Raw genomic sequence first — 9,657 nt, 5'->3', positions numbered from 1 at the left:
CAGGTTTAGTTCACAGACAATGTTACCTTAGTGACATATTCAGAGAAGAACATACCTCACATTCAGGGATTTCATACTCAGAGTTTCCCTCATTTGAGCCCGAACATACTCAGAATTTGAACATAACCCGCTTTATGGAATAGTTCTGTGCCTTATCTTTAAGTTGTATGGACAAACCCTGGTGCTATTGATTCATTTACCAAAGTACACGTAGGGTCTTAGGGTTAGGGTTAAGGTTAGGGCTGGGCAGTATGACCAAAAATTTATATCATGGTATTTTTCAAAATTCTTTTGGTTTCATGGTATATGACGGTATTCTTTTTTTCATGCTTAATCAGGTGTTCACAGCATTTTCTACTTGTAAAGAGAGGAATTACTGCAGTAGATTAACTTAGAATGGTCTATTTTACTGTCATGATGAGTGAATATTGTAGAATAATTCCACACTAGTAGTAATACAAGTTTGCAACAGCAGCCCAATGGCTCTTTGCTGCACTAGCTTAGCTTTAGCATTAGCTTGATTTCTAGCTTTAAATGCTGCATACTCAGTGGTGTGGTGGTTTATTATGGTGAATAAGAATAAGCTCCACCAGGACTATTTCAGCATTATAGGAATTACAAATTACGATCCTTTGCTCTCTTTTTTTGTGTATTACTGCCAACATGCTAAGCTAACCGTGCCTCTGTGTCCATGAGTGTTGTTCTCCTGTAGCAGAGGCATGCGCACGCAGGCACATGCTCACATGCAGCTTCAGAGCTTTTAATTGTATGTTTCTTATCCATTTACACGAATGATTTACACCCCCAACTAACACCAGAGCGCTACTGTTTACCTTTCTATTTAGAAGTGCAGCGTTGAAAATGGTCCGTTCTGAAACACGGCGCAGCGTAGCATTCTGAAAGTTGTGTAATCAAATACACCGGTACGGCGGTATATTAAAAATTTATATCATAACAAAAATATATACCGGTAGTCGGTATGAACCGGTATACCACCCAGCCCTATAGGTTTTGGGTTAGAGTTAGGTTATAACACTATATCGCAACAATTTTTAGGGTCAGGGTTAGGGTTAGGTTTACGGTTAGGTTTAGACTTAGTCACATGACCTAAACTGGCTAATTAGGGGCGCCGCATACAGATAGAATGTTGGTATATTGATACAGCAACCGTAGGAATAGCCACTGCCTATATTTGACTATGCTTGCAATGAACGTGCCTCAGTCATGGACTGAGAGTGGACGGTAACACTCATCACTCCTCCATGTAATAATTCCCCTACTTTTTGCAACCCTAAACTCTTAATTCGCAGGAATTTATCTGCTGACTTTATGATTATTTTGATCTTTTCAGTTTGAGCTGAACAGTTTATTACATCTACCATGAATAGAATGAAATTGTTCTTATCTACAATTATTAATTAATTATTTTTCCTTTATCAGTTTGCAACCTTTGCACTCCTCTACTTACTTTCTTCACTGTTTCACTTCAGTTTTCCTGTATCTACCCAAAGACTACTTGTCATCTGCCTCACATCAAGAAGGTCCTGGGTTCAAGCCCTGGGGTGGACACTTGAGACCTTTCTGTGTGGAGTTTGCATGTTCTCCCCCTGTTGCGTGGTTGCGTCCTCCCACAATCCAAAAACTTGGTTGTTAGGTTGGTTGGAGTTTCTAAATTGCCCATAGGAGTGAATGTGAGTGTGAGGGGTTGTCTGGGTATGTTGTCCTGCAAAGAACTGGAGCCCTGTCCATGGTGTACCCCTGTCTAACATCCATTGAGACCTGGAGATAGGAACAAGTGGGTCAAAAAATGGATGGTTGTTTTTAGGTTGTTTTATTTTGTGACATTTTTTATTTTTGTTTTTTATTTTATTCTTTATTACTATGATATTGGACTTATTTTGGAGCAATTTTAGTGTCTGTGGTAGTTAAGGGGCTACATTCCACCCAGTTTGACTAAAGAAAATGATTCAAACATGTTTGTAAAAGAAAAGGTACATTTGTAACATTACAGGGACTCATTTTTTCATTCATAGATGTGGATTATTACCCGGGGATTACACAGATTAAAGCATTTAGATATAGTAGTTTATCCAATGATAAACATTTTCCCTGTATTTTGGATTGAATTGGACATGATTTGTGAAATTTCATTCACCATTGGCTATTAGTTAGACCCACGTAACCTAAACGGTGCCTTTTTTCACCTTTCAATCACCCTTTAAACTTATTCTTATGCATACGTCCAGCAACTTGCTGAACTCGACTGGCAACATTTTACTAAACGTGTCTCCCTGCTCTTTTGTGGTGTTTCTCACTGCTCGTGGTAAGGCGGGTTTTATTTTTTGAATACAAGCTTTAAGGAGTTATTCAGCTACTGAACCCTAAAATTATAAAGCCAGAGTATTTAATGTTGTGTATAAATGTAACTGATCATGCAAAGTAAAACGCTCTAAAACAAGAGTCTGTTAATAAGTGCAGCGCCCCAATAAGGTGAAACATTATATTGCACTAGACATATGGACTTAGTTACATTTGAAGCCACATGGACTCGTGCGTCCGCGCAGCAGCAGCTGTGATCACTCAGCTGCTGCTGCGTGATTAATTAAAACTCTGACAGACGCAGACTTCTGTCCACGTTGGTCACAGTGATTCAACTATTTTCGTACTATGTCCAACGTAAAGTCACAGTTTGATCCACTACAGAGTGAAACAAGCTGTCATATGCAGATGAGGATGGAACACAAACTGTTCCCACCCATATATTAATGAGGCTCAGCTCCGGTCGCTTTAAACTATTAATATTTAAAACTGTGTATTATGGAAGCTAATAGTTCTGTTTCACTGCAAACATCCCTCTGTATTAAAGCAGGAAGCACTGCGGCCGAGTTATTTCCTCATATCTCCAGCACATCTAACTCGGTCACGCTGTACAGCGATGATGATGATGGTGATGATGATGATGATCAAGGAAAGAGATTTTAACTGTGACTCAGTCACACTGCAATAATCTGATCAATGATCTGATCAAATCAACCTGTTATATTGTTTATCAATGAAGGCGTTTCAAATTAAAAGTGAACTTTATCATTTTCACAGATTTCAATGACATGCAATGGCGTTGGAAAAACTCCAGGTTCCGTGATTTCTAGACAGCCCCAAAAAAATTGACAACACCGCCTCCTTTCCTTCAGCCCGCCTTCATTCACACATACGTGCTTTTGGTCTACCGTACGCGTACCGTACCCGTATTCTCCAGCCTTGACTGGAGAATACATATAGGAGAGAAGCGCGTAACTGCAGGCGCGCAAAAAAACGCTTAAGTCCAGACGGGAGAATAGACCACTAATAGCGTAGTAAATATTTATACGTACAATATTTTGCTACCTTAATTTTTCCTACTATTATAAATCCTAATTCTAACCCTAACCCTAACCCTAAAAATTAAAGGAAAGATTATTAGCTTTTTTCCAAATGACGGACGCGCATGCGCAGTTTTCCAGGTGCGCATGCCCACTGTCTACTGGACTAAACTTTCACTGTAGGTTTATTCTACACTACACTGGAACAACACGCGGCCGGTGTTTTGGGACCTGATTATTTACAAACTAAGCACTGTGTACTTCCACTATTTTCTACACTATGTAATGTGTTGAATTCTAAAAAATGAATAAACAGCCAAAATATGTGTTTTGAATATTATTCAAATTTAAGTATCAATAATAATGATAACAGTCAGTGTTGGTAGACTACAGCAAATGCTCAGTTTGTATCTCATAATTATGACTTTCTATCTAATAATTATGAATATACTTTTTTTTTTTTTTTTAACTATGATTATGACTATACAAACTCATAATTATGACTTGCCTTTTTATTTTATTTTTTAGTGGCGGAGACGGGCTTTTATATCCTAAGATGAACAGCTGGTGCAATTTTCCACAGACACACACAGGGTTAAAAGCTCTAAAGTTTACAACCTGAACATTTCCATAACAGCCCCGCCCACTGCATCTCGTCACAATTCCCATACAAGCATGTGGTGCTGAGTCATCAGCCTCCACCCACCAAAGCTGCATGACTATAAGAGAAATGGGCTGCTAATAGCTATTTATAGCTTCAAAAGAGGGGATAGCCATGATGTCACTAACAGGGAGAAGAGTTCAAAGTGTGAACAAAGGCTGGGAGTTTCCTACCACCTTATCATAAACTGGGACATGAGAAGAGGATTATCATTTATGAGAAAAAAAAAATTACATTTCTAGATACAAAATGCTAACACTGAAAAGGATGAGTTTAATAATATCAGGTGTTAAATTATGGAACTGCCTAAAGGATGAAATTAAACATAGCTTTTTAAGACATATATAATTAATTAGTAAAAGAAAGAAGATCAACAATGTTCCCTAGGACAGCAATAATATGTATATAATGGTATGAAATAAGTTAATACTTGATAAACATAATAAAAAAATTTTTTATTAATTGATATATTTCCACATGAAATGTAATTGATGAAATTTGTGTCGAAGATATGAAATAGTATAATATTAATAACATGTCATGTACATTCATGTGTATTTATGTGTGTACTGTTTATGTTTTAATCATCATTATTATTATTTCTTTTTTTTTTTAGTAAAATTTTTTACTGTGTATTGTATTGTGTATTTCCTGTAATTTTTATTCTTTTAGGGTGACATTTGAATCTTCTGTCCAGGCATAATCCTAGCATAATACAACTGTGCACCCACATTTCTGCAAATCGCGTAAGGTACGCATTTTACGTAACACAAATAATGTCAACAAATTTACCTATAACTAGGGTTGGGGTCAACTATAATTGTAATCACGTAGTTGATCATTAATTACAATTGTGGCGTAATTATAATTGTAATTTCAAAAATCTGTTCATGTCGTAATGTCGTAATTAAATTGTAAGTGTAATTGGCATGAAAATTCTATAAGAATTGTGAATTATAATTTAACGCAAAACTGGGAACCATGTTACAGTTTTATGTACAGTTCTACACATATGTAGTTAATTATTGAAATATGTTTCATATTAAGCTTTCCCACAGTTTGCCATTACAAAAAAAAAACGATTTTTCTTTCCATATTTAAAAAAAAATTAATTAAGGTGTATACTGATACAAAAAAGGTTCAGATGCCCACACCAAAAATATTAATACCTATATTTTCATTGATTAGGAAGCCTAAAAAGGTAACCAATAGGAAAGAAAATAGATGGTATAAATATTTGTTTTTAGTGTATTTTACAGCTGATTTAGGATTCGTTATTATAAGAGACGCTAACAGAAAGCTAACACAAGAGATTTTTATTAATAGATAATTTTTTTTATTTTAGTGAACTTTAGTAATTGAGAACTTAATTTTAATTAAATTTCTGAGGATAAAAAAATAATTGTAATTTAACTGTAATCGTAATTGAATTGTAATTGAACATGGGTAATTGAAAATGTAATTGTAACTGAGAAATGTAATTGACACCAACCCTGCCTATAATCATAACAAATAATAATAACTCCCTGGGATGATTTCTGTATGATAATATAATGTAATAATATAACAATATATTACAGATCAGAGATCAGTTTTGGTCTCGACTCGTCTTGAACAGAAAATCCAAAGTCTGGTCAGGCCGAGACAAGACCAAGACCAAGACCACAAAGACCAGTCTTGAGTGCTACAACACTACTACTATGACAAGTGTGTAACATAACACATCTAACTTGTAATCAAACACAAACATTCATGTAGTTTATTCATAAAGACTTTCATACCCTCTCAAAGCTCTGAGGTTCACATTTTCACCAGTTCATTAATAGTTACTTGTTAAGTCACGAGAATCTGAATTGTCTTGTGACTGGAAAATTTGATGGTTTTTTTCTTTCTCTTCCTGGAAATCTTTCTGTTAACACAATTCACTTTACAGTCGACCGTCAACATACCACAGACACATGGCTTTTCTGGCAGATAATGAGTGAATGAGCGACTGCTTTCTGTGTTTGGCCGCACTAGGCAGTCTGGTTTAACAGGAACTGTCATCAATTAGACGAAACATTTTTGTGTTCAATGCAAGCAAGCAGTTTCAATGGTAACATGATAAAGGTTTTCAGATCTAACAATTCAGCCCAGTTCCTGTCTTTTCTAGAATGAGGAAAGACTTGTTTTTTCATATCTTGGTGGTAAAAGTGATCCTCTTTTGTTTTTAACCATTTTGCACATTTTAATATGTAGATATTGGTTAAATTAATAAAAAATAAATAAAAAATTCTAAATGGAGTTTAGAATCCTGTCCTTGTCCGTCTGTCCTCTTCTTAATGAAACATGTTTTCTGAGCTTCCATGATTGAGAAATTTTCATATTTTTATTGGCAGTTTCACTTCTTCTCACTCACTTTTGAAATTCTCCTCATTTACTGTAACTGATATTTCTGAACCGTCTCAGTCTTTAAAGCTGCTGGAGACATACAGTTTAATCAGAGAAATTGACAGTGAAGGCCTCATAGATGAATAAATCAAAAATCACGGTAAAGTACAATTAAAAACTATTCTATGCAATAAATAAACCATTAATATATAAATTAAAAAGTTGGAGACCAAATACTGACCCCTGGGGGACACCACAAGCAATACCAAGTTCGTCAGATATATGATCACACATTTGTACATACTGTACTGTGTTCGTCCTGACAGGTAGCTTTTTAACCATTTCCTAGCCACTCTCCTGATTCCATAATTATGTAGTTTGTTCAGTGAATTAGAGTGATTTATCGTATCAAATGCTTTTTGGATATCGATAAATATTCCAACTGCATGTTTTCGTTTTCCAAAACAATCTTTAGATGAAATGTAACGCTTCGAAGTGGCCTTTTACACAGTCTAAGGAGTTTCTGAGTACTTTTCATTCTGTTCCAGAAAGAAGGATGATCTGTGTTCTTCACCGTCTGATTATTGTGCATAAAGAATGCACGTGATGACATGACATACTCAGTTTTCACAGGCATTCAAACGCTCACTTTTAAAGTTTTCATACAGTCCTAATTTAATGTGCTGAGGATGTCATTGATTTGTCCCTGTTGTATTAATTACTGAGTAAATGAGCATTAGCGTGGTTTACTGGTTGGCTTTGAAAGAAAAAATAACTAGAATTAACACACATGGACACACATTTCCTATATTTATGAATAGGTTTCATTTCATTCATTTTAGTTCATTTATTTATTTAGCACACATTCAAGAAAAAAGCCCAATGTTAAATGTGCAAGGAGGGAACAAAACCCAAAGGGCTTGTATAAGAGCTCCACCCCTTTCAATAAACACAAACAATTTAGAATAAAATAAAAACTTAAAAAAAACACGAAACAAGATGCACAATTTAAACTTTGATATCTGAGGGAGTATATTATATACAGTAAAGTACACAAAAAACAATATCAAGACAAATGAAAATAATGAACAAAATATGAATTGAAAATAAAAAAGAAATACAAACTTAAAGCATACAGTATATACATATATACACATGACACATTGTGTACAGGATGTATTTTTTATTATTATGTAAACAAAAAATAAAACAAAAGCCTAATTTTCAAGTTTGATATACATTTAATTTAAACAAAAATGCTGTAATTCCTTCATTATGTAGTTCCTTCAACCAAAAATTGTTGCCACTCTTGGACCGAAATACTATTGTTTTATTTTTGTTTTTCTTCTTTTTTTTAAGTTTAGTTTTTTCTTAGTACAGCCAGGGGGTGATGTTTGAATCCCTAAACACTGGTCATCTATGTAAAGCTTGTCTACTACCAGTTTTGAATTTTTGCCTATTTGTCAGTTTTCCCTAAAAATAGGATAGGTTTTTTTTTTCTTGGACCGAATTACTGATTTGGCTTCACTTTTATTATCTCATTCTGTCTGAGAGAGTTTTTTTTGTCCGAGCGTCTGCCATCTCATTTCCCTTAATACCTCTATGAGCCACATAAATCTAACTACTGTCCCCGTGTTGTAGTCTGAAAAGTGCTTCTAAAATCTCATACACCAACTCCGATCTGTTTTGAGATGACATAGTCTGAAATGGCACCAGGGATGATAATGAATCTGAACATATTATAACCGAATTACTTGGCTCTCTTCCTTGTGGTCCTCTCAGCCCTTTATACAGATCCTCCTCCTGCCTCTCCACCTGATTACTGATGTGAATCAGGTGTGTTAGGTGGAGGAAGGAAAGGCAGGCTGCTGAGAGGCCAGGAGGCACCAGCCGTAACATTATTTAAAAAAGATGAATCATTCAAAACATGTTACCAGTATGTGTGAATGTATGGGGTAGAGGAGGAGGAGTGTAGAACATGCAATTTGTAACTGTGAAAATGTATAAAACCAGTAGAGAAAAAGTGAAGAAAGAACTTCGGAGGAGTGAAGAAATGTACACTTAAAAACATTCTTAGTCATGACAGGATTACATATAAAGCCTTGTTTGAGTATTTAAGAGAAACTGGATTATATAAGAAAATTTAGAAATAAGTAGCCCAGGAGCTCTGGTTCACACTCCAGAATAGTAGGTGGTGGTTGTTAATGTTGTGCCGATACTGACACGAGTATTGGAATATTTAAATGAGCTACATTTTACTTTAGGTTTTTACTATCTTAAGTAATAGTAATTGTACTTAAGTAGGATACATCAGACCTCTGCTAAATACTGACTCAGCATTCACACGTTCACTCATCTTTTAAAAGCATTTTATTTCTGTTATGTTTCTATATACAATCAAATGTACAATTCAATATACGTAAGAGGTACAACAAGTGATGAGGAAACAGGTAGTACAGCTTAACAGCACAGGATGATTACATGTGTGCTGTTGGAAAGGTAACAGACCTAATAGGAACAACTATGCCCTCGGGTTTGTTGTTTAAAAGAGATATGCAAAAAATAATAATAAAATAAAAAAAAAATGCTGCAAAAGTTGAGAAGAAGAAATTCCCAGCGTCCATCTCCTGAAGGCATGAGCGGCTCAGAAAATACTAACACTGAAAAGTGGACGTATTTGTGTGCAATTAAGGAAAAGGCTAATATACAGAATAAAAAGGCTTTAATATAAAACAATAGTTTATTCTTATGTTGGACAGTGAAAGTTGTCAGAAAACTGTAAGAATAAAGAAAGTAGAAGAACTTAAATGTACAGTACTGTGATAATATAAAGAGTGAGGAGTACAGTTTCATTTCAGGCACATTCATCAGAATTGCAAACTGCCCTGCATTCATTTAGAAAAAAAGCAACTGGCTTTACGTCAACAGACGACTTTAATTACTCACACACAACACAATGTGAGGGACTGGCATGCCGAGGGTCATTCCATCGCCTTGGAGACTCAACACTAAATAAAAAAAAGTTTGAAGTATACATACTACTGCAATATATAAAATGACTCCTTACTCAGAATATACATAAAAATGAATCATCGGAGTCACAATTTGAGATCTGCAGCGGACACGCCACAGTACAGAATATTTTTGGACAAACAGGCAAACAAACACTGGCAAAGTTTCCATTTTACAAGCTATGATAGTTAACGTGGCAACAATACTGATTTTTAATATGTTTGTGTGTTGTCTAAAGCAGTGTTTCTCAAATGG

This window comes from Gouania willdenowi, chromosome 5 (assembly GCF_900634775.1).
Source record: "Gouania willdenowi chromosome 5, fGouWil2.1, whole genome shotgun sequence".
NCBI lineage: Eukaryota > Metazoa > Chordata > Actinopteri > Blenniiformes > Gobiesocidae > Gouania > Gouania willdenowi.
Note: the sequence above shows the minus strand (reverse complement) of the source record.